The sequence below is a fragment of the Tiliqua scincoides genome, chromosome 4 (genome assembly GCF_035046505.1).
Source record: "Tiliqua scincoides isolate rTilSci1 chromosome 4, rTilSci1.hap2, whole genome shotgun sequence".
In the NCBI taxonomy this organism is placed as follows: Eukaryota; Metazoa; Chordata; class Lepidosauria; order Squamata; family Scincidae; genus Tiliqua; species Tiliqua scincoides.
In genome coordinates, this window is record NC_089824.1 from 76,555,464 (window position 1) to 76,581,975 (window position 26,512).

General features: G+C 41.9%; 1 protein-coding gene across 6 annotated transcripts in view; it reads right to left on the bottom strand.

The window, feature by feature from the left end:
• Positions 1–26,512, bottom strand: part of ATXN1 (ataxin 1) — a 307,081-nt gene that overhangs the window by 197,085 nt on the left and 83,484 nt on the right. For all 6 annotated transcript variants that reach the window (XM_066626680.1, XM_066626678.1, XM_066626682.1 and 3 more), the window contains exon 4: positions 13,987–14,114. The gene's annotated coding sequence lies outside the window, so the exon portion shown is untranslated. The remainder of the gene's footprint in view (positions 1–13,986; positions 14,115–26,512) is intronic.

Consider the following 26,512-nt stretch of genomic DNA (forward strand, 5'->3'; position numbering starts at 1 on the left):
TCATAGCCGAGCAATACACCACAGTTAGTAGGTTTGAAACAGACTTTGTGGCAGCAGAATAACGAACATATAACAAAACACAAAGGCTGTATACATACAAGTCATTAATCTCATCATAAAACGGCACAACCTAGAAGTGACAGATGATCTTATCAGTAAGATACAAGGTAGCCTGGCTTGAACAATTCTTAAATCCCTTTCTCAAACCTCACCTAAACAAAGTTTTAAAAAAAGGGTACAAAATCCTAAATGGCCCAGAAAATACAGTCTCATGAAAACATCTTTCTTGCCCTTAGCACGGTTAGTAAATGAAAGTTAAAATTGTGTTTTTAGATTTCTGTTAAGTGAGAAAAGCTTTTTTTTTCAGGAAAGGGGTCTTTCTCTTGCAGCACTCAAGCTCAAGGTTTTGTTTTTCTGCTGCCATCACTTATCATGATATGCACCCAAAATAATAAATGGATCTCAACAGCTTTTTGTAGCCCTTTAGGTATTTGTCATATTATCAAAGCTAGAAAAGGATACATAACACTTTGGCAGAGAGTCAGCTAAAGGAATAGTTTAACAATATTTTGCTTTCAAACATATTTGTCTGCAGGGCTTCCTAATTTTTTTCAGATGTATATAGTTAGTGAATTATGATTATGAGCCAAAATTAAAAACAAGAAAAGGTTGTATTCATTTTTCTCATGACATTCTCAAAAGTAAATCAATGTTTAAGTCTCATGACATTCTCAAAAGTAAACCAATGTTTAAACCCATGCTTATACTATGTAGACTAGTCTTCCAATAGTATAAGCTCTATCTGTAGTAGTTCTTAATGCTAGAACTAATTCCAAACAATGAATAAAGACTGTGTTATGCAGCAGAACACTGTCTCCAAGTTTTACTGGAAGCAGTTCTCCCACCAAGTCACTGGGAAGAGTTTTCTCTTTTGCCAAACTCAACCATTGCCCTTTTAAAGTTTTCTTTTTAAATTCCCAGAGAAAAATGCACTTACAAATCCCCACATTCTCAAGTTTTTAAACTGAGGCAAACAACGAAGAGTTTTTTGGCACCAAAAAGACGAACAAATTTACCAAAGCATAACTTTTCATGGACTACAATCTATGTCACCAGATGCATGAAGCATAATTCTCAGTGGGAAGGTGCATACACAGGTATAAAAATGCAGAAGGCCTAGTTTTGACACCAAGTATGCATAAGTATGGTGACAATTTGCAATAGATGAAATTGGTAGAAAGAACAATCTCCTACTAATGCTAAGTTAACTAATTCTACAACACCATTTTTTTAAAGCTCTATCTTGATGCAGGTCTAAGGTAATTTTAAATTGCACAATCTGGTGCTGCAGCTCTGTGACATTAAGTATTGAACAACAGAGGGGAAAACACTTGGATGTTAAGTAATCAAACTAGAGAAGCCACTGTCACTCACTTATGTTGGGTAGCAATTACCTCTTGGTGAGCTGCCAAGTGGCAAAGTGCACCCATTATCTCCCACCCACCCCCCATGGCTGCACTCTAGAAATATACTCTAGAAATACATTATATATCTGGACTTTCAGCAGGCGTTCAACACGGTTCCTCACCAAAGGCTACTGAAAAAACTCCACAGTCAGGGAATTAGAGGGCAGGTCCTCTCATGGATTGAGAACTGGTTGAAGATCAGAAAACAGAGAGCGGGTGTCAATGGGCAATTTTCACAGTTGAGAGAAGTGAAAAGTGGTGTGCCCCAAGGACCTATCCTGGGACCGGTGCTCTTCAACCTCTTCATAAATGACCTGGAGACAGGGTTGAGCAGTGAGGTGACTAAGTTTGCAGATGACACCAAACTTCTCCAAGTGGTGAAGACCAGAAGTGATTGTGAGAAGCTCCAGAAGAATCTCTCCAGACTGGCAGAATGGGCAGCAAAATGGCAGATGCATTTCAATGTAAGTAAGTGTAAAGTCATGCACATTGGGGCAAAAAATCAAAACTTCACATAGGCTAATGGGTTCTGAGCTGTCTGTGACAGATCAGGAGAGAGATCTTGGGGTGGTGGTAGACAGGTCGATGAAAGTGTCGACCCAATGTGCGGCGGGAGTGAAGAAGGTCAATTCTATGCATGGGATCATTAGAAAAGCTATTGAGAACAAAACGGCTAATATTATAATGCCGTTGTACAAATCTATGGTAAGGCCACACCTGGAGTATTGTGTCCAGTTCTGGTAGCCGCATCTCAAAAAGGACATAGTGGAAATGGAAAAGGTGCAAAAGAGGGCAACTAAGATGATTGCTGGGCTGGGGCACCTTCCTTATGAGTAAAGGCTATGGTGTTTAGGTCTCTTCAGCCTAGAAAAGAGGTGCCTGAGGGGGGACATGATTGAGACATGCAAAATTATGCATGGGAAGGATAAAGTGGATAAAGAGATGCTCTTTACACTCTCACATAACACCAGAACCAGGGGACATACACAAAAATTGAGTATTGGGAGAATCAGGACAGACAAAAGAAAATATTTCTTTACTCAGCATGTGGTCGGTCTGTGGAACTCCTTGCCACAGGATGTGGTGACGGCATCTGGCCTGAATGCCTTTAAAAGGGATTGAACAAGTTTCTGGAGTAAAAATCCATTACGGGTTACAAGACATGATGTGTATGTGCAACCTCCTGATTTTCGAAATGGGCTATGTCAAATGCAAGGGAGGGCATGAGGATGCAGGTCTCTTGTTATCTGGTGTGCTCCCTAGGGCATTTGGTGGGCCGCTGTGAGATACAGGAAACTGGACTAGATGGGCCTATGGCCTGATCCAGTGGAGCTGTTCTTATGTTCTTAACACTGTTTTGTGCTCATGTGCGCTCTCTCTCTCTCTCTCACACACACACACACACACACACACACACACTTTTTCAACTGGCAGCTCCTTTAACTACTGGCCATTGGCTGCGGCTCCCCATTAGGGCGACAATACATTAGGGCTCTATAAATTGTATAGAGCGGAGGATTTTCTGCAAGGATCCCATGGCTCCCAGGCTGCTTTCTACGGCTCCCCAGGGGACCATGGCTCACAGTTTGAGAACCAATGCTTTAGCCCCTTAAGGTCAGCAAACAGGAAAATATTCAGCAATGATGGGCGGCAGTATGCCCCCTCCTTCCCTCTTTGAAGAGCAAAAAAAAAATTGGGGATAAGTGCAGGAAGATCAGCAACAACAACAACATAGTGTTGTTTGTCCCAAGTTGGCTTGTTCTGCCCACACTGAGGAATTCTTAGGGATTTTTCTACTGAAATGAATGCTTTAGGAAAATGCAAGCTACCATCATCTAATGGCAAAAGCCAGTACTGCACCAATGCGGTAAGGGAAACCATGATGCCTTCGTGGAAAAGGAATATTATTTGCATATGGGATAGAGATGCATTACATATCTAGGATTACAATTCTACACACACTTAATCTGGAAGTAAGTCCTACTGAAACTCAATGGCATGTGCTTCCCAGTAAAAATGAATAGCATTTCACTGCAAATGTACAAATCTACAATCCATGATTAAACAACAAATGGGTGCTTGAGTTTTTTATAGCTATTTCTTCATCAGTTACTTTGCTCAGCTTCTGGGTTTGGGTCACTTGGCTTTGAAAGGGCCTCTCCAGTTAAGGGATCCAGGTCTTGGGGCAAGAAGTTGGCAATTGATTTTCCTACAGTTAATTGAATAATTGGTAGCTTTGGAAACTTGTTACAATGTCTACCAGAGCTGAACTACTGAACTAGGGTTTTAAAGTTTTGTTGCTCGAATCCAATCTGTAATTTTGTTTGGCTGAAGTGGTGGGTAGACCATTTCGTCTTCCTCACTGGCATCACTGTAGAGAAAGGAAGGTCCAGACCAACCTTAGGAACTGAGCTCCTGATACATAGTTCACCCTTATTAGCCAACTCAACAAAGAACAGAAACTACTGGGATTTGCTTGCTGTTGAACTTGTCTTCTGTTGCAACACTCTTAATTGCTTTGTTGTAGCTGAGCAAGCACAGAGAAACTGACCAACAGATTGCACCTCAGATCACCTGTGTCAGTAAGAGCCAGAGCACACAGACTTGCTTTAACATACCTAGACCTTGGAAGGGAAGACTTTTGAATTTAGATGATATCTTTGTGGGTTTTTTTATAGCACTGTTATCTTTGAATAAATATGGTTTTACCTGATCTCATGTGTGGTACTCAAGCCAAAAAAGAGTAACGGAAGGAAGGTAACCTCCGGACACTGAACTCAGCTCACAGACTCAACTCAAGGGTTACACTACACACTATCAGTTTTTAACACAATGAAATTTCAATTATCTATTTGTCATATGCAGTTTAGATTTGCTCCATCAATATTACATTTCTGTTGTAGGAATGTCACATTTTCATTGTTACATAATTTAGAGTTAGGAAAATGCCAACACTTCCTCTATACAGCTGATCCATTGCTACTCTACTTGCTAGCATCAAAGATACCCAAAGGATACTACCTGTGACACACGTGCTGACAATCAACACACTTTCCATGTCATTGGTGTCCGTCATTTTAAGAAACCTAACGATTTTACATCTTCAATATGGCAATTTTTTAAAAAATGCTTTAGAGGCTAAGTTTTTCTCTGCTTGTTTTGTTTTGTTTGTTTGGCTAAGTGGAGAGCAACGGTAATGCCTCAACATTGTACACACCTTTTGCTTTCAAGTTCTTTTGTTTTCTGTGGACTGCATTAGACATAATGGCAAACCACGGTTTGAGAGAGCCTCTGGCTTGCGTGTTTCCTTCCTCCTCCTCCAACACACATTGTCATTTTGTTTAACTAACAAATTATGGCTAACCTCAAACCAGGAAAAGCGAGAGGTAGTCACTGTGCTAGGAAAGAGGGAACACATAACCCTGAGGCTTCCTTGAGGGCTTGTTAAAATCTAAAACAACCTTACAAGAGCAGAATGCACACCTATGCAGATTTTATTCTGAAAGTGACAAAGAACTGTATCACAATCTTCCTCATAGCAAGATTATTTACTGTATGTGTAGACTGCTAATATACCTGTCTTTGAATACAGCAGCGGTTCCCAAACTGGTGGATAGCGACTCACCAAGGGAACCAGAAAAATGTCATTTTCCTAAGGGGAATGGCCCAAAAATCAGTAGCAACACAATCAGGACGATTGTGCTGCTGCCAGGGAGGGAAGGATTTTTTAAACTTATGGCTCTCCGGAGGGTCTGGGGAGCCTGTGATCTTCTCTGCAGACCTCCTGGCAACTCCAAACTGCCGTAAAACGGGGGGGGGGAACACTTTCTGTTTTGCAACGAAAACAGAAAGTTTTTTTTCCTTTTTCACAGTAGTTTGGAGCTACCAGGATGGGCTGCAGAAGAGGTTGCCCCCTCCCCTTCCCTGCCCCATCCCCTGCAAACATTTACAGGGTCCCCAAAGCTCAAACAGGAGTCATGTGAGCAGCAAGGGTCTTTGTACAAGTGGAACTCTCCTTCCATTCATGAAGGAAGCTGGTGGCCGCAGAGGGAACCTGTGCCAATGGTTAAGGTACAACTTAAGGCGCAGAATGTAGTCAGAATACAAATCTAACAGAAGGCTTAAATTGCACATATGTTATTAAGAGAGCACAGAGCTCCATTTTGGCTAGTACTATTGCTTGCGCCTCCACTAGAGTATCTTGAGTAGGTGCCTGCCTGACAGAAAAACTCCATCCAGTAGAAGCTCTACCTATTTTGTTTCCAATGCTGTAAAAGAAAGATTCAGTTCCAAAAGACTGCACCTGTCCTACAGTGACACTGAGCCACTCTTGCCCAAGTTCCCTACTATAATCAGTAGCCTTTACTAAGAGAAAGAAAGGTATCTGTTGACTTTGGTCTCATACACACCATTCTCTCTGATGAACTATACATGCAGTTTGAATAAATGTTTGGAAACCTTCCAGAGTTTTTGGAAGAACGTATGTCAAAACACTTCACGTTTTGCAGTTTCAAGTAAAGCAGACAAACGTTACTTCAAATTCCAAGTCAACTACAATGTAAGCTGAATACTAAGTAAAACACAGAGTTACGCCTTATTCAATGACATATCCTAAGCAAAAAAATACAGGCAGCTTTTGTGACCTCTGTTGCACATAATCAAATACAGACCGACACATAATCAGATACAGACAAACAAAAACAAAAACTATGTTTATGCTAGTGGTTTGCAGAACAGTTATTTCCCAACTTCAAGGGTAACAAGAGCAACCTTGCAGCTGCAGGAACTATACAACATCACATCATAATTATGTGACAACACACACGTAACTGAGCTTACTTTATAGTCAGTGTACTTGATGTATCAATGATGACATGGAATATAGTAAATGAAAATATGAGTAGATGCACTTGTAGACTTTGAAAATTCTCAGAGGAGTCCAGAGAATGAGACACAAAGAGCAAGCTGTTTTGGGGAGGGGACGTACCATGCTCGATAAAGAATGCATGTTTGACTTCCACATACACATTTCCCCACCACCTAGGAGTCATACATGTACACTGGAGACACTACTAACACCACTGCAGCATATTCAAAGAAGTTATAACTACAGTTGGCTGGTGTTATCCGTGGGGATCCGTTCCCGGATCTGTTTGGTATCTGCAGATACCAAAACTTGCAGATAAGCTAATCTTATGCCCAGAAGTGTTCTGAGGTGTGGGGGGAGGGCCCTGCACATGGCCTACCCGCTCCTCAAAAGGCCTGCCAGAGCAATCCGAGGTGCAGGGAGGTCACACGTGGCTTCCCTGCACTTCAGAACACCTCCTTTCCAAGGCAACGGGAAAACTCTTCCAGTTGCATCTGTAGGTACAGCGAGGCCCTCCTGACCCATGTTGGTTCAAATCTGCAGGTCCCAAAACACATGGATACATAGAGTCAACCTGTACTTTCCAAAGTGACTGTAAATATGAAACTTAGCTCACTGGAGCAACATGCTGCAACACCAAGTCCCTATTCCGTTTCCTCACCAACCAGATTCTTTTTAAGCAGCAGCTCAACACACACAGTTATGTAAACAAATGAACAATTATTACATGTTTGGAAGTCTGGTTATTCTCTTATTCACAAAACTGGCATCATGAGCATACAACAAAACTAGCATAGTTTTGCACACAACAAATCTCTTCTGCCTATTATCAAGGCCTCATTTCCCCTTACATTTATTTGGGAACCAGAATGCTTATGGAGACATGGCCTCCAGAAGGATCTCTCCAGACTGGCAGAATGGGCAGCAAAATGACAGATACGCTTCAATGTCAGTAAGTGTAAAGTCATGCACATTGGGGCAAAAAAACAAAACTTTAGATTTAGGCTGATGGGTTCTGAGCTGTCTGTGACAGATCAGGAGAGAGATCTTGGGGTGGTGGTGGACAGGTCGATGAAAGTGTCGACCCAATGTGCGGCGGCAGTGAAGAAGGCCAATTCTATGCTTGGGATCATTAGGAAGGGTATTGAGAACAAAACGGCTAGTATTATAATGCCGTTGTACAAATCGATGGTAAGGCCACACCTGGAGTATTGTGTCCAGTTCTGGTCGCCGCATCTCAAAAAAGACATAGTGGAAATGGAAAAGGTGCAAAAGAGAGCGACTAAGATGATTACGGGGCTGGGGCACCTTCCTTATGAGGACAGGCTACGGCGTTTGGGCCTCTTCAGCCTAGAAAAGAGACGCTTGAGGGGGGACATGATTGAGACATACAAAATTATGCAGGGAATGGACAGAGTGGATAGGGAGATGCTCTTTACACTCTCACATAATACCAGAACCAGGGGACATCCACTAAAATTGAGTGTTGGGCGGGTTAGGACAGACAAAAGAAAATATTTATTTACTCAGCGTGTGGTCGGTCTGTGGAACTCCTTGCCACAGGATGTGGTGCTGGCGTCTACCCTAGACGCCTTTAAAAGGGGATTGGACAAGTTTCTGGAGGAAAAATCCATTACGGGGTACAAGCCATGATGTGTATGCGCAACCTCCTGATTTTAGAAATGGGTTATGTCAGAATGCCAGATGCAAGGGAGGGCACCAGGATGAGGTCTCTTGTTATCTGGTATGCTCCCTGGGGCATTTGGTGGGTCGCTGTGAGATACAGGAAGCTGGACTAGATGGGCCTATGGCCTGATCCAGTGGGGCTGTTCTTATGTTCTTATGGCCTCCTTTGCCAATTGTTGAGAAAAATCAGGCTCCTCCACGAGCTATATGAAATAGTTTAGAAGAACTAGGAACTACGAGGTGGAAGTGCATTATGACGTCTTGGAAGAACAAGAAACCGATTATTAATTCTCAAAAGGTCAAAAATTTTCCCCTCATCTTGTCATGTAGAAAATTACACATAACAGAAACACAACTTGTGTGATCTTCAAATATTCATTCATCCAGAATATTTCTCACACACAAGAATTAAAAAACAAACAAACCAAAACCCTGTAATGAGAATCTAGAAATACTGCCCAATGTTACGAAGGCAGTATTTTGTTATCCTTTGCTGCCACAGTTTTTTCTTCTTGTTTTTCATACTACTCCCAAAGCATTTTGCCCTATTTGCATTAGAGAAGGTTAAAAAGGATATATTTCCCAAAACTGAAAAATGCTATTCAAATTAATAGTCTCTTAAATGTAGCAGTTATCTGGTACAATCAATTCATTTGTACACACCCTAGTTTGCAAGACAGAAACAAAAAGGGTAGTAGAGAAGGAAACTCTACAGAGGTCTTTTATTGATTCATTAGGCCTTACAAAGCACACAAAAGAGAGAGATCAGACTGACCTGAATTATGAAATCCAATAAATACTTAAGAACCCCCCCACTGGATCAGACCAAAGAATCCACTATATTGATTCCTACAATGGCCAACCAAATGCCTCTAGGAAGCACACAAACAGGCAAAAAGCCCTATCTTGCCATTGTTACTCAGACTCCTTGTCCTATATTTAGGGGAAAAGGCTGGATATAAGTCTTTACCAGTGTTTCTCAAACTGTAGGTTGGGACTCACTAGGTGGGTCATGGGCCAATTTCAGGTGGGTCCCCATTCATTTCAATATTTTGTTTTTAATATATTAGACTTGATGTTACCATGGTATGTGACTGCACTAGGGGAAACAAGACAGATTTGTACTTTCAGCAGGCTACTATGTATATTCCTTTAACGATGATAGTAAATGGGACTTACTCCTGGGTATGTGTGGGTAGGATTGCAGCCTAGGATTGTGAAAAATTTCCAGCTTGATGATGTCACTTTCGGTCATTACATCACTTCTGGTGGGTCTTGATAGATTCTCATTCTAAAAAGTGGGTCACGGTGCTAAATGTGTGAGAACCACTGCTTTATACAAATGAACAAGTCTTTAGAGGGATATTGCCTCTGATCTTGGAGGTAAAATAACAACATCACTACAATGGAATGATGGAAAACACAAGTGCCTTCATCTGAATGCAAAGGGTTCTCATCAAACATAATTTTATCAATTAGAATAACTTTAAGGCATTCACAACATAACCTAGCAGTAAAAGTGGTCTGATTAAACAGAATCACTTCTAGACAATTTTTAAAAAGCCAGGAAAACACTGATTGGGAACTACTGTATACCCGTTGATTTGAAATGATCTACAACATTTCTTCATTTTTAAAGACCGTTTTCATATGCCCACTATACCTTTTCCGCTATGATACAAATTAGATATTTTTATGTAATTGTAAAAATATGACAAGTAGGAAGGCTGTCGGTGGCCGCTGCCAAGGCCGAGTGTCAAGTTAGGGGTAAGAGTGAGTTCTGCAGGAGTCCTGGTGCGGGAAGGGGTAAGAGTCCCGCAGTAGCACCCACCTGTCCTGCAAGCCCCAGTGTGAGGCTGTGGGAGGCCATCACCAAGGCAGGGCAGTGATAAGGCAAGAGAGGGAGCGAGAGAGAGAGAAAACACTCTCCTGCACAGAGGGGTGAAGGGGCCCAGGGATGCTCAGTGGTGACTCTGCAGAACTTGATAGGGCAAGTTTTGTTCCCATTCTAAAATTGGATAGCAAATAATCCTGCTTCTCTCTCAAATACATGGGATGTTTTGGCTTCTTGAAATGTTGACTGTGCATCCTGCCCTGATAGAGGGGTGCAGTCTTGGTGTCTGTGCATGTAAATCCAGCTCCTCCATATGATGCCTGAAAGAGATTTTTTTTTTTAAAGGGGGGGGGGGTTCCCTGACCTATCTTCAGGTGTTTCTGGCTGGAACTGGATGAGAAGGATTTGCTGGGAATGATATGAAGGGGGATGTGGGGAATCTTTTATATTGTTGCGTAAGCTGCAAAGTGTCCAGTAAGGAGTATTATGTTGTCCCATGCTACAAGCCGTTTCTTTGTGTACCTTTTTATGTTACTGAAACTGCTCCAGGAGGGAGAGAAGGAAGGTGTGTGCACAGTAGGAAGCAAAAAGGGCTTGTAAACAAGGGTGTGTCTGCTATACTTAAACCAGGCAAGAGCAGTGGGCGGCTTTGAGCATAACCCAGCAGGAACAGTTCATTAGGGTTGCCAACCTTTTTACTGATCCCTTTTTTATTGACCCCTGTTCCACAGAGATTGGCCAAAATGTACTGGATGAGGATTCACATCAATCAGAGGGCCCATCTGCCTGAGAATCCCTTGAACCCTCACAATGCTGGTGGTTGTGCCCAACCCCATTAAGTGGCAAGCAAGGGCACCATGGAGGCACAATGCAGGGCTTATTAAGCTCCTAGATGTGAACAGTGACATTAACGTCCTGCTTGATGACATCAATTCTAGCCCTGACATCACAATGATGTTACTTCCTGCTTGATGATATCACTTCTGGCCATGATATCACAATATCACTTCCTGTGGCATCACTTCCAGTCCTAAACAGGAAGACTAGATGTCCTCTTCTCTAGTCTCGTGTCCTAGAAAAGGACTCAGATGTTCTCCTTTTCCCTGTGAGTGGGCAGCACATAGCCCTCTTGTAATTAATAAATTATATGTAATACAGTTTTAAATTTAATAATAAGTAATATAGTGTTTAACCACATGAAATTGTGTGGAAGAAACTGTCACTCCCGAATTGGCCTCTTCAGCCACACTAGACGCTGTTCCAGATCCACTTTTCAGAGTGTGATACCATAGTCTCCCGAGACTGAACGATGCCAATGATAACATGAAATCAATATATGAGTGTTTTTAGCTTTTAGTTTGTCAAGTCCTACATTTTAGGATGCCTTATCCTCTTTTGCAGTTATGACATCTGGTCACCCTCATCCTAGGTGGGCCCTGACAGACTCTCATTCTATGAAGTGGGTCCTGGTGCTAAAACGTTTGGGAAGCAAAATATCTTTCTTCAGCCATTTTCTTTACCTCCACATCAGTCTTGCAGCATGACTTTTGGGCACAAATGCTGAAAAGTGAATTACAAGTAGCTGCAGGCACCACAGTTCCATTGCATCCTTCATATGTTAAATATAAAAGTGCATTTTCATCTGATAACATGAGCCAAAGGACCAGGGATAACAACAGTGGATGTTCTGCTCAGGAAGAGCTTGCTACAGTCAGCTGAATTAATACCCACAAGGCAATGCCTTAAGGTTTTTCTAACTTTTCTTTAACAGCACAGAGACTGAGATAAACAATATGAGCTATAAACAGACTGAGCTAGTCTACACTCTTTCGAGGCAGAAAATTTTCATACGGCAAGCAGCACTGGAATGTCCCGAGCACTGCGAGGTTGATTCTGGGATTTCCTAGCAATACACATGATTTTCAGCTATGGTGAAACCAAAAACCAACTTTGTTCTATGGCTTTTCTTCTCTCCAATGGAAAAAAGTAGCAAATAGCACAAGGGCAAGGTTCTTTGCAATAATTTTTATCACTTTACACTGAATGGAAATAACAAGGCTCTATTTCTGCAACATCCACTGGTATTATTTGTTTCTATATTCATTATTTCCTACTGCAAGTTACAACTCAGTTTCCTTCCAGAACACATATCAAAAGAAAGGCCCAAAGGCCCTAGTTTTAAAATGTGCATAAGATAAAACTGAATAGAAACTGAAAAGCAGGGTGAAACAAATGCAGACCTTCTCTACAATTCATGGCGAATTGTCTTTTATCTTTTCTTTTTAATTACAAAACCATAATAGCATAATGCAAACATAGTACTCTTCAAACATATTGGTATCATTCACAGCGATGGTACAAGCCATTTCTGCCCAACACTGCATATACACAACAAGGATCAAATGTGAGCCAGGCAGCCCACAGGTGTATACATTTGGTCCCTGTTGTGTAAATGCAATGTTGGGCAGAAATGGCTTAAAGAAGACTTTCTTTTGTTTTAATCATGGCAGTTAAAAACCTATCTAACAAAGAGATTAGCACTACAGCAACCAAAAAATGAAAATCAACAAAAACTCAAAATTCCACAATAATTTTAATATTTCAATAAAATGATTTAAGGAGGAATATAATCACAAGAGAATATACATTTTAATCCACTCAATGTGTGTTGAAAACTCTACCAGTTTTTACACCTATGCATCTTTCCAGGGCCAATGCAACCACAATACAGCCCTGAGGTAAGGGTACAACATTCCCTTACCTTGAGGAGGCCTCTGTGACTGGCCCTCCCAACCACAGGATGCAGCGCATGCCCTTCTTGGGCCCTTATTCACATACACATTTACTACTGTAATAACTGTGCTAACAATGAGGCTCCTGTGGTTGGTGAAGTGGGATTCTAGTGCTAAACTGGTAGTATGCTACATAGGGTTTTGCAGAAACCCAGAGTCAGAGCCCAAGAATATGAGACGGTATGAGGGGTCCCACACAAAGCCTGAACACGATTCCTAATCCACAAAGACTGGTGCTTTCAGTGGACTTGGCAGGTCTGCAAAAGTGGTAGATTTTGATGTTCTCAGGTATTTGGGGTGTGATGGGGTAGGGGGCTGTAGGGCAATCTGCCTAAAGAGGTAGCATTGCAACCTACAATAATTGCACTGTCCCTCAAAGTGGCCTACTCTAAACTTCCTGGCTGCCTAACGCAAAGTAAAAAGACGCTGCTGCCCAGAGGTCTCTCCAAAGATTAAACTACTCTGGAAATTGCAGAATAGGAGACCTTAAACAGCGAGGGAATCTTGCCCCCTTGTTGTTAAGGGGAGGCTGCGAGTGGGCTCTTTCTTTGGCAACACCAAACCGGAAATTGGCTCTGTTTTTGCATGAGATGCTTTTGCATGAATATGCCATCCAGGTTGTGTTCCACTTCCACTCTCATCCCCATCTCCTGTATTAATTAGTAGGAAGCACCAGACACATTTACTGTTTGTAGAGATCAACGTATCCAAGTTGTGACAGAAAGAAGGCATGACAGAAAAAGAGCTCATAAATTGCAGGCACAAACAAAGTATTGACAGACACAAGGTGGACTCTCTCCCCCACGGGTCTGCCACTTACATAAGAATCAGAACTCAAATCAGCACATGATGCTGGCAAATCTATGCGTTAAGACCCCCAATCTATCCCAACTACACAGAAAAGGAGGGTGGATTCCAATGATAACAGCAAAAGGAGCACAAAAACAGGGGTCGAAAACCTTTCCCCCACTATTTATCTCCCAACAGATGCTCTCCCCAGGTGCTTTAAAACCAGTTGAGCTTATGTTCTATATTGAAGGTTAACTTAGGAGACACAACCCCAATGGGGACAGACCATGAGGAAATAAGCTGTAGGCAGAAAAGGTCTTTATACCCATTGCCTACATATTTCTTCTGCTTTTAAAATCAGATTCCCACCCCACACTCAAGTTTTCAGTGAATGTGGCAGATTTAAAAACACACACATCTGCTTTGGCCCTTATTACTTAAGCTAGCCCTCTGCATTCATTGTATAGATATATCAATGCATTTCTTGGAACACAAATGCAAATGCAGATGAATTGCAAGTTCTCTTATACCAAAACAGCTCCTATGACTTACTTCAAATGACAGGAGTGTTCCAAGGTGCCACCATAAGACCTCTTTGTTTTTTTCGTCCTTGCACCAATTGCTGCAGCACGTTTTTCTGAAGACTGTGCATTAAAATCCTTTCATTGTGCTCCAGGATGCTACAATTACAAACAAAACAGGAAATATTCAGAGCGGAAGTGTCACTTCAAGTGGTTGGTGGGGAAATCCCAAACCTGTCTGTAATGTATTTCTGATAACTTTAGGTAAGTTGGTTTAGCAACTTGAAAGAAGAGTAATTAAGTGGTCATTTCTGTGGGTTGTACTTTTTTGTTACCTCTGTAACCCAAACTGGTTTGTTTTTTTTAAAATGCATGTGATGGCTGTTACACTGGCTGTTCATGCTCTCTGATCATTAACTTGAAATTAGCTGCTGATTAATAGAATATGAACACAGAGAGAGTGAAACGATGTACCACAGAGAAATAAAAGGAATAATATCACTGAGATAAGCAGGAGGAATGTTGTGGATAGCAAAATCAAATGAGTTACAACGTTTTCATTGCCTAATCTAAAGAAATACATCCTAACTTTGGCTGTACCAGACACCTGCTTCATGGCAAAAGACAGCCCGCTTCGTATCAACCTGGATTTTATTTTATTTTATTTACATGACCTTCTTTGTGCTATCAAGGCTGGGAAAAGAGGAAACTTATTTAAGGACTCTTCCTGTGCTGCTAATTTAGCACTACCTATCACTGATCTATGGCATGCTAAAGAAATCAATGGACACTGCATGCTTAAGGCATTTTAATGCTCCCTTTATGAGGGTGAACGTCCTCACTGTGCTCAATCTGTTTTGCAGTCTACTTAGGCAATTTTGTGTGTGTTTTGAACGCACAGTGTTTTCTTAGGTGTTGTGGTGAATCCCAATAAAGTCCAACAAGGAAATACTACTGCAAGGAAATACCCTTTTCCCAGAGCTTAAAATGCAACCCACTGTTTGGAAAATGTGATTTTTCCTTCCTGTAAATATTCATTGTACTATTAAGTGCAGTGTAAGTTACTGGAGTATGGATATCATAGATATCGGATGTTTGTGACATGGGGCTGTGTGCTTTGCGTGAATGTTTTCAGCTGCACCAAAAGCACCCCTCCTTTGACAACTATTTTGGAGAATCACATCAAAGCAGGGCAGAAGAAGTGTTTGCTCATTCGGACTAAGAGCAATGCAATGCAGGAAGAATTGCCCTTAATCTTAATTGGCTTTGTTTATAATGTACTCAATGCTGTCATAATGCGGCCAAATAGTTTTTGCTATGCCAATGGCTATGCCAATCATAGCTTGTAGCTATGTAGCATAATGACATTATCATGTTTACTACACAATCTCTGATTAGCTGCAATCACTCCAGGAAAGAGAAAGGGGGGAGGGAATAATACTAAAGTAGCAGAGAGGAGAAGCAATGGCAGCAAATAGCCACAAAGAAACTCTTTTTAAAAAGCTTAAATTGTCTTAGCAGACAATTTTCATTTTTTTTTTAATGTATCAGTGAACTCTCCTCTTAACTAAAACAGTGGTGATGCCAGGATTTCCTTACTTTTTGAAGAGATAACTAACTGAGGGTGCAAACCTGATGCTCAGTTGGGCCAACGCAAGTCCTTTGTGCTGACCTGGGAGTGTTTCAAAAGTGCCATAAAGCACTTTTACACCACTCTTCTGGGATATAGCCCATGTTGGCCTCCCTGCACCAGCATGGGCCCTGGGGAGGTGAGTTGTGTCAGTCAAGTTCAGCCAACGCAGGGTCGGGGGGGGGGAGTGGGGAGGGCAGGGAAGAGGCAGGAGGAAGGCATTCCAGGGCGGGGGAGGGTAGGCAGTAGGCAGAACTGTGGGCGGGCAGATAGGGAGTGGGAGATGGTTATGCCGGATCCTGACCCCACTCCTGAGCAACCCAGGCTGCCTGGATTTGCGCCACTGTGTCAGTTAGCATAGATCCAAGTAGATTTATTGAGGCTGCTGCAGCGCAACACAGGGTAAACAGGAAAGGTTTCCCCTTGTCTCGGGCTGTGCTGCTTTTGGCCCCAAAATTGTGCTGGTTCCAGCACAGGCCCACTGGTCTGCCTGTTTCCAGCACAAGTTAGGACTGCGCCCTGAATTATATGAGCTGTCTAAGGATGTGGGGGGGGGGGAACACTGTGGCTCTACAATAGCATTCATGTTGCTTATAAGAAACTGATAGCACTTCATAAGTATTTCAGTGATCCACATGTTTTTTATTTTCCACATATTATTACTGTTCTATTAAAATGTTCATAATTTGTTCAATAGTTCAAAAAGTATATTACTCCAATTATTTTTATCCTTTCTGCAAACATGATAGAAGCAGTGCACAATTAAGGAATAGCAAATACATAAATAAATCACAATCATACAATTACCTGAATAAGAATAATGAAATGCATACATCAAACAGCAACATCAAATAATTTTAAAACACGGGATAAGAAGAGGAAGTGTGGGGTACAAATTTTTAAGATTAAAAATTAAAACAAAGAGCGGGCATTAAACATCAAATGACTGTTGGATTTTTTTAAGTGCTCAAAGCTTGTCTAAGGAAGAGAAGAAATGAAGCTTCTCAAATTTCTCCAAAGAAGGAATTTCACAACTGTGGTGCTACCACCAAAAAGGCTCTGGTGAGCATGAGCTGATCATCCAATAAAGATGGGACAGAGGTTCTGAAACCAATCTTAGGAATCTGGTATGTCCATACAGTTGAAGACAGTCCTTATGTAGCAGACATACAATACAATCCAATATTGTATAGCTCCAGTTAGAAGGGACAACTCAGGGAACATTAAAAGGAAGCTTCCTACTTCCTGTTAACATTCACCAAGTCATCTTCTCTAGCGTGCAGGCTTTCTGCCTGCTTGTCTTGTTATAAGCTTTCTGCTTATGGTGTCTGGGTAAAGCAAGATATTCAGACCTTTGCATGACTGTAAACAGCATAAACAAAGTTAACAGGATGGGGGCTCCAAAGACAGGAGTCCCCATATCAGTGGTTTCCTGTATCCACAGGAGGCCAGGAACACATTCCCCACAGATATAGTGGGATGCCTGTATTTCCCTATCTTGCTCACCTAAGTTATTTGCCATCTTTACAACTTCATCCCTGGGGGTCCCAGCACCCGATGCAAACCACCATTTTCTGCCCTCCCACAACCCCCCAACCATGACCCAGAAGTGATTGGTGACGTCATCGTCACCACAATTACTTCTGAGCGGCTACCTCCTCCATTCCCCCTGAAACAAAGGGGGAACAGAGGAGGCAGCTGAGGCCCCAACACAACCTTCTTTGCCGCTTGTAGGTGGGGATGAGGTCTCTAATGGAGCGGTTTGGGGCCACTGGAAGCAGCGGCCAAAGGAGGCACTCCCCTGCTGGGTGCTGCTTCCAGCAGCCCCAGACCACTGCAATGGAGACCTCCGCATCACTTACAAGCGGCGCAGAAGGCTCCATCAGGGCCTTCAAAGCGGAATGCATCTACTCCGAAATTGGAGAAGGTGCACACCATTTCCCCTCCGCCTCTGAGGGACGTCCTCAGATGTGAAGAAGGTGCGCCCAGGATTGCTGTGGAGAGGCAGCGATAGAACGCTGAACTGGGCCACCCCTTCTCTCCTCCTCCTTTATAGGAGGGCACCCTAGAGAGGCAGCATGTTGGGAGATGCAACTCTGGGTGCACTGATGCTCTAGGGCAGGGGTGTCAAACATAAGGCCCAGGGGTCGGATGCAGCCCGCGGAAGCTTTTTATCCAGCCCTCAGGCTCTCAGCTGCTGAGCAGTGCCGAGGTGTTACTGCTAAAAGGGCAGCCCCCACAAAAATTGGGCTTTCCCATATCTTGAAATATGAAAAAGATTTGCATGTTTTCTCTTCTGTCATTGAAGTTAATGAATTCCTAAGTGAGAAAACGTGCTAATTTTTGGTTATGAGTTGTTTAATGACATCACTTCCTGCCTAATGACATCACTTCCGGCCCTCAGCAGGCATCATGAATGCCATTCAGCCCTGGGTATGAAACGAGTTTGACACCCCTGATCTAGGGCGCCTGTTTCCTATCCTCCACAGGAGACAAGAGGGCGTCCTAGAGGCAGCGTGCTAGGAGCTGCGATGCTGCCTCTCTAGGTGCCCACTCCCCTCCTCCGGAGGAGAGGAAAGGGGTGCCCTAGAGCGTCTGTGCGCTGGGAGTTGCATCTCTCGACACGCTGTCTCTCCAGGGCGCCCCTTTCCTCTCTTCCTATAAAGGAGGAGGGGAGATTGGGTGGCCCAGTCTGGCGCTGAGTCGCTGCTGGAGAGGCAGCTTCTCACTGCCACTCCAGCAGCGATCCTGGGTGCACCTCCTCCGTCGGGAGGAGGCTTTTTTTTTTAAAAGGGACAGAAGCTGGAGGAGCTGCTGGCTTCTCTCCCTTTAAAGAAAAAAGCCAAACAGGCAGTGGGGGGCGAGACTCGAGGAGGCACCCCCAAAGGGTCGGTGCCCGAGGCTTTTGCCCCGCTTGCCCCCTCCAGGTACACCACTGCTTCTTCCCATCCAAACACACACAAATCATTCAATTTTATCCATTTACAATTCCTGGTCCTTTCTCTCTTATCCACATACCATTTCTTACCTGAATCAGGGCTGAATCATTATTTAACATTGTTGATCATAATCCAAAAAAAGAACTGGGAAAGAATGATTTAGGAAGTCAGAAAATAAAGTAACCATATGGTTTGGAGATTGTCCAGCAGGGTTATATTCTGCTCTTGCTCCAGACACATCCCACTTCCTCACCTAATTACACTAACCTAATTCCTAATTACACTAACCACCATCAGTGCACTGTCTTTCAGGCTTCCTTGTACTAATATTTTAGGGTTGTCAGCCAATCAAAAAATAGTTGCTCACTAGCCTGTTAATAATTAATCTGAAATTGATTAATGATTAAACAAATGTGGCTAATACTACAATATGAATATGGATGCTTATAGAAAATGGTGGAAAGTAAGAAAAAGCTATTTTCTTATTTTCCAATATACTATATCCACATATCAGGGCCAAAATGTTCTCAAAACCAAAGGTGTCCTTAACACTTTGTCCCCCTGCGGCTTAAAAGTGATCCTCACCAGCTAATAAACAAAACTTTTCATTTGATTAAACCTACTGATCAAAGTTTGTAGTTGTAACATTTCTTCTTACTCTTTTAAGGTGGCGGATTATTTATTGCTACTTCCTCTTGAGGAGTGCCATCACTGTGATTTTCATCACCCAGTGGGGGAGGCCAGCGCACCCCCCCATTATGCATCCTGCCATGCAGTGGGCGGGGCAACAACCCAGACAGTGGGCATGGTGATGTGCTATTGCCCTGTCCCCACAGTTTTTTGGCTATACCTTTTAATAGAACACGGATATTTCAACACAGTTTTTCATTGCATTCTGCTGTAAATTACACATCGAATGGTATATAACATGATGATATTATTCCTGCAAACCATGATTTTAGCAATTTTGGTCCATAGTGGTGTCACCCCCTCCAGTGCACGTCACTGGTGCGGTCTGCACCCCCCTAGTGACACCACTGCTCTTGAGCCCAGGAAAGTGAAAATACTAGTAGAGCACACTTTTATAGATTGTCCATATAAATTCTTGCCATAGGGTCCAATTGTGAATGTCACTGCATTAAGACTAGGATGACTGGCATTCTTTTAGAGAAAGGGGAAACCAAAACATTTTTGCATCATATATGGTCAAGATTTACTTATTGGGTTAAGAAAGCAGTGCCTGTCCAGCTCAGGAACCACTGCAATCATGCTGGATTTTTCAGTTAAGAATATTCGAGTCTTTTTTTTTTATCTTTATCTGACTGCACTAAGCCTTTTTTTCCTTTTTTCTATTTTTGGCTTAGTTATACAAGTCTTTGCTTTTCAGTGTGCTGCCTTTCTGTGGTATAGTGCCTGACACTTCATATTGTGAAGGCACGCAGTTTCATTTTCTTTCATATGATAGCTTCAACCACTTAGAGAAGTAATTTGACAGTTAGTACTGTCCTCTGCTTATTTATATATAGTTTTGCAATCACGCGTCAATTTAAATGACTCTCTCTATTTAACACATTTATAACCCATTTTTTCCCCACGCTGCAACTCAAAGATGTATAACCAAGGTGGTCTCCCATTCATGAACAGACCAGATGCAGGCCTGTTGTCTTGCTTCTGCAAAGTTGCTGCTTCACATGCCTTCACACCAGATCCTGTTGACATACCAACCACTCAGAACTCAAACAAATGCTAGTTGCTGCACATAACCTTAATAAATGTTAGCATGAGACCACATGGCTTTATTCAGGCTCAGTTACATTACCCTACTGCTTACACAAGCTCAAACCTACCAAACATCCCCCCCCCCATGCAGCCACACCACACCTGTAGGAGGAAGGAATTCCAAAAGTCTCCTCCAGGCAAAGAACATTTTCTTTGTTCCCTTGCCTGGGGGTAAGCCTCCACTGTCCGAATGGGTTTAATCAGACCTGCACCAGCAATTTAGCTGATGCATGTCCAAGTGCACCACAGAAGGTAGACTGAGGTCAGGAAGGTGGATAGGATCAGGCCCTAAGCTTACTACCTTCAACACTTGCGTATACTATTTTACATGCTATGAAAAGCAGGATATCAGTAAGAAGCTTAATTTTTTATTTCTTCATTTGGGTTGATCAATATTTCTTCACCCTACAATGTGGTCCTGGGTTAACTGATTGAAAGCACAATCCTAAGAGTGAGACAGGCTGGCACAGGCCCCTGCACCAGCTTCCAAGCATCACAGACATGCTGCAAAGCATGTTTGCAGTGACTCAAGGGCAGGCCACACTGGTGCAAGGACAGCACTGACCTGTTCCCACCAGATCTACACCGGCCCAAAGGGGTAAGTTTATATCAGCCCAGGACAGGCCAGTGCAGGAGGGTGGAAGAGGGCATAGGAGAGTGGAACAGGGGTAGGGAGGGAGCCTTTGGTTGAAAGTAGGGTGGTTCAGGAGGTGGATCAGGTCTGGGAGAGGGTGTATTCCTCTCATAATATTACATCAAACTCCTGTTTCCATTCTGCTGCTACTGAATACCCTGAAAGTTTGTTGCAGTTGCAAGATTTTTCAGTAGCATCAAGACATAAGATTTCCAACAAAAGAACTGAGACACTATGTTTTTGCAGGATGACATTACTTTTCTAAACAGGACTTAAAAAAGGTTTGTCTTTTAATCTACTTGAAAGATCTTTCTAGTTACAGAACAGCAGCACATTAACCAAGATTTCATTCTCATTCCAGACACAACCAATATTGATTTACATATTCTTTTTCCAGCGTTATCAAGAGACAGAAAGTAAAACAAAAAAGTCAAATTATATATTGGAACTGAAACACCAGAATAAAACATAGCCTCTCCAGTCAGAGGATTAAATATCTCTATATCTTGTCCAATATCACCTGAAAAATTAACTCCTGACACAGTCCAATTCTAATAATTCATACATGAAAGTCGGTGTTCCCCAAAACATTCCATATCTCAAATCCTGTCTTTCCAGATCTTTTTATAACTATGAAGAAGAAAATGACATTCCAAATTCTACACTTTCATCCTAGAAGGTGTCATCTTGTTTGTGATCACTCACAATCTGGGCATGAGTACACAACTATTTGCAGCCTTCTTTGCTCCAATAGCCAACATGTAAACAACCCGTGTAAACTGCCTTGAATACGGTCTAAACAACAGAGAAGGGCTATCAACCATAGAGAGCGCTGTAAGTGAATTTCCTTGTCAGTTGCTACAGCCGATATTGTATGAGTTACCCTTTCTCCTTTTAGTAAGAACTTCTGCTTCCCCATCAGCAGTATTATTTACTACAGTGTAGTTTTACAAAACAATATATACAGCGTTTCCAGTCCAGTGACTCAGTCAATGGAATAAATATGTGTCACCTGGTAGGGAAAAAATCACTAGAGGTGGTTTTGTGAAGACTTAAATAGCTGTAGTACACACAAAGAACTAAAAACTGAAACTAGTACATCTGTAAGAATTATAATTCTAGTAAAATGTACCCTTAGAAAAACAAAAAGGTTTTCACTGTGATATAAGACATGCGTCAAATGTTGCTTCTGGTTACCTGCTTGCGCATTGTGGATGGGGGATACATGTGCTGAGTTGAGTGATGTTATGGAGCTGATTATCCTTCACAATGTGTTGATTGGTACCATACATGCATGGTTATTATCAGTGCACATCATCAGTCCACAATGCTATGATTTGTGGGTGGGGGCATAGCTGCCAGGGTCATTGTACAAGTGTTTTATTGTTTGTTACATTTATTGTTGATCTATATACCCTTAGCTCACCTACCCCCATCATTTTTGGAACAATGATCTCCAATATGGGGTCCAGCCCTATCCAACTTTTCAGAGCCAATGCAGTTGTACCAATAGGGTGTGCACTGCATCTGGCAGTGGGCAGTCACAGAATCCTCCTCAAGGTGTTCCCTTACTCAAGGCTGAATTGGTGATGGACAGCTGGCTAGGGTTAGGCCCCAAGTTTTACCAAATTTAATAGCAGGAATTTCCAACTTCAAAAAACAGAAATATAAATGGATATTTAGGCTTTCCAAAAATTGAAAAATGTGTGGAATTGTTGTTTTCAGTAGCATTCACTGGTCTGTAGACTTTTCATTACCACTTACTAAATATGAACTTGTCCCTTCAATGGTAAGGAAATTTTGTGAGGACAGCATGTGCACAAAAATTATTAACTTCTCTTCAAAAGAGGGAAGAAAGATTACCAGTATAAAACAAAAGGTATTACAAATTGGAATAATCTCCGAGTGGCTTAATACTAGTTTCCAAAGTAAAAAAAAAAGTTGATATGGTACAGAACTTTTATTGGCATAAATAAAAAAAAGTTTTAAGAAATCCATTTGAGAAAAATAGTTCCACAGTTTAAAAATGTTTCAGTGCCTTGTGGCTAAATAAAATATATAAGCAGTAGTATACTTAAATGCACAAAACCCAACAGAAAATACTTCCTTACTTGAATTTGAAAACCACGGTTGACTGACCAAATACTTCATATTTTAATTAAGGTTATTATTATGGTTTTGCATGCTAAACTTGAACAAATGATTTTTCTAAGGAGTACTTTGCATGTGACTTTTTGCTGTATACAGATCGTCCCTGTATAGCAGGGGTGTCCAAACTTTTTGCAGGAGGGTCACATAATCTCTCTGACACTCTGTTGGGGGCTGGGGAAAAATAATTAAATTAAATTAAAATTTGAATTTACATAAATGAATATATTAGAGATGAAATTTATATGAATGAATGAAGGTCTCGTGATAGCTCAAGGCCTATAAAAGACCTTGCACAAAGCAAAGCCAACCTTTCATTTGATGCCGCTGCTGCTTCACAGGCAAGAAACAGCAAGCGGTGGAGGGAGCACTTGACCCGCACCTCGCGCAGGAGGTCAAACAACCAGCCCTTGTGCTGAGAGTAGTTGCATCAGGCCAGCACAGACTTCAGCGGGCCAGAGGCTCATTGGAGACTGAGGGCTCCCCGCAGGTCACATTGGGGGTTCCCAAGGGCCACAAATGGCCCCTGGACCAGGATTTGGGCACCCCTGTCATATAGGAAGACATAAATTCAATGATCCAGCAAATACCAAATTGCTGACACCATGAGCAGATATTTCTGTGGAGGCCTTGACCTTGGTGAGGCTAGAAACTTGTTCTACGGAAATTATGGCAGTTCCAAAACATCTCTTTTCCAAACACCTGCCCCCACCCCCACAAGACCAATGAATCTACCGAACTTAGGCATGCACACAAAGGTGGTCTGAATCTATTTTGTCCTTTCCCTCAATCCTTCGAATATCACCTAGGCCTTCAAACTTTCTAAGGTGCTGGGAAAGGGTACATATATAAGTACAGAAAAGATTACAATCTTGAATTAGATTATTAATTGGAAATTATTATACACGACCTGAATACATCAATGGCGGCGACCTGAATACATCAATGGCGGAAGGGGGGATGAATTTGCGTGAAGTAGGTATTCCAAAAATACTTCAACCAAGGAAAAACTACACTGGAACTAGCCCTAATTTAAACAGAAACACGTCATTCCTAAACATTGGTGAAAGTATACCAAGCTGCATACTAGCAAAGCAACTTTGCAACATCTCTATTAAAAAGGCCACAAAATGCAATGCCACACTGAAAGGAGAAATTAAACACGGGTATATGACAGTTTAGAAGAGGAAGGGCCTACATAAACTCAGTCTCTGAAGAGTTCATAAACTGTGATATATCAGATTTGTGTAAGATGATAGCTGGTTATGTCAAACAAGCCCAATATAAATGTGTGAATCACTTTTAGCATTTTTTTTAGGAATGCTGAAGATGTTTTTAAAAATACACCCAACCTGTTCACACTATTACCTAACTCAAATTATGATTAGTTATGATGGTCACTACTACACTTATGTTCAATGTATTATATTAGTCTGTAGCTGCAGTTTTAATGTAGTTTACTGTTGTAAGCCACCATGGGTCTTCTACAGATGAATTCTATCCACAGCCTGCAGGTGCACCAACAGAGGCTGTACTCCAAGCTATGGGGGGGACAGGCACCAGAAGGCAGTAAAGTAAACTTACGTTCAGGAAGGTCTTCCGGTGCCTATGGAGCTGGCATAACTACAAGGAGAGCCAGGAGGCATTGCAAGGTACAGTAACAGGGATGCAGTCAGGTGTGCTGATGGATTCACCCTTTTCCTCCCCTGACACACCCCTGGTTCAACTCCCAATATGCCCTGATTCTCTCCCTCCCTGCCAATGGATCACCCCTTCCACCACCTTGCAGCACCAGTGAAGTGCACAGCCAGGTCTGGCACGTGCATGGAGCCACTGAACGTTTCCGCCCGCGGTTCAGTCACAGGCATCAGTGACACAGCATTTCTGTTGTCACTAGGCCTTTGACATCAGTGAATCACAAGATCCACAGACACAGAAAGCCTATAGTATTAGACTGCTATTGTAAAAGGGAACGGCAGGATTAAATTATTTTAAAATAAAATAAATAACTCTGACATTTCTTTAACCTCAAATTTGACGACATGATCAAGGGCTACACACAAAGATTGAAATAAGTTCAAAGGAAAAAGAGGGATAATTTCTCTTGGAACATTTTTAAAGCATGAGAAGCAGTAAGACAGATCCACCTCTTTTACAGGCTCTCAAAATGGCAAGGGGAAGGGGGAAGATGCATCTTACATCAGGCATCTGTTGCTCTTGACTTGCCTATCATATTTGACATTTTAACAATACCATATGCACTATCAAGAGGTAAAAACACAATCCATAACTCACAGAAAGGATGCCGTGAACTTAGAACAGATTACATATAAATATTTGCAATATAATTGCAATACTGGGATATTGCTCTATATCCACAAATAAGCCTTAATGTAAGATATAGACTTATATAAAGTACAGTCTGTATGTAAAGTACAGTCTAAGCAAACATCAGAACCATCATGGTTATCTCTGCCCTCTGAAGAGCTGAATGTTGGCCAAATACCTCTCATCTTCCCATAGGAAGGACTTATGAAAAATATTCTGGAACTGAAAACATGAATATTTATTACTTACACAAATTTGTACATAAGAATTATTCTGAAAGCATTCCTGCAGAGAAACTGCCCTAAAATCCCAATGATACCCTGAAGTTCAACAGTCACTTCTTTTTAACTGTTTAAAACACATGTAACTTTTTGTTAAGTGAGGCTACAGTAGCTCCCAATTACTGCTAGATCTTGATGTGAAACAGCTTATATAAGCAAACAATATACATTATTGAAAGGGATTTGAACGCTCTACCTCATTGAAGAGGCAAATCAGCCATCTCCACCTTCTCCCCTAACACTTCATTCTTGTCTCCTGGAAGTAGCTTACTGGATCACCATCTCATGCTGAGTTGTTTATGTATTTTGGAAATACAAATTATGCCATTAGTCATTTTTATGTGACAGTAAACTGCAATTACATAACTTCTTATGTTCACTCCATATACTTGAGGCAAACACAGCTGAACAACTAACACTTGCACAACTGAGTTTATCCAATGGTAATTATTTAGAAGAGAAAGAAAATCAGTGGCTTTCTTACCCACTAACTTCTCTTTTTCTTGGGGTGAAAGAAAAGAAAGAAAGCTAGTGACTTTCTGAATTCATGGGGATCCCAGGAAATTTCTGGGCTCCCTTCTTTAGCTCCTGGGCCTGGGTAAAAATTACGCCCTTTAGCTGCTCACGGGCCCTGCCTATGGGCCCACTGCATGGTCAGAACTCATGTTCCTGCATGCTTCATGGCGGTCAAAAATTGCAACCTGCCATTCCATGCAGCTGAGCCACCATAATTTTCCCAAATTATGAAACAAGCAGTTGCAAGGTAATTATCACAGTTACCAAAGAGGAAGGAAAAGGATGTAACCAAGGGTTGTGTT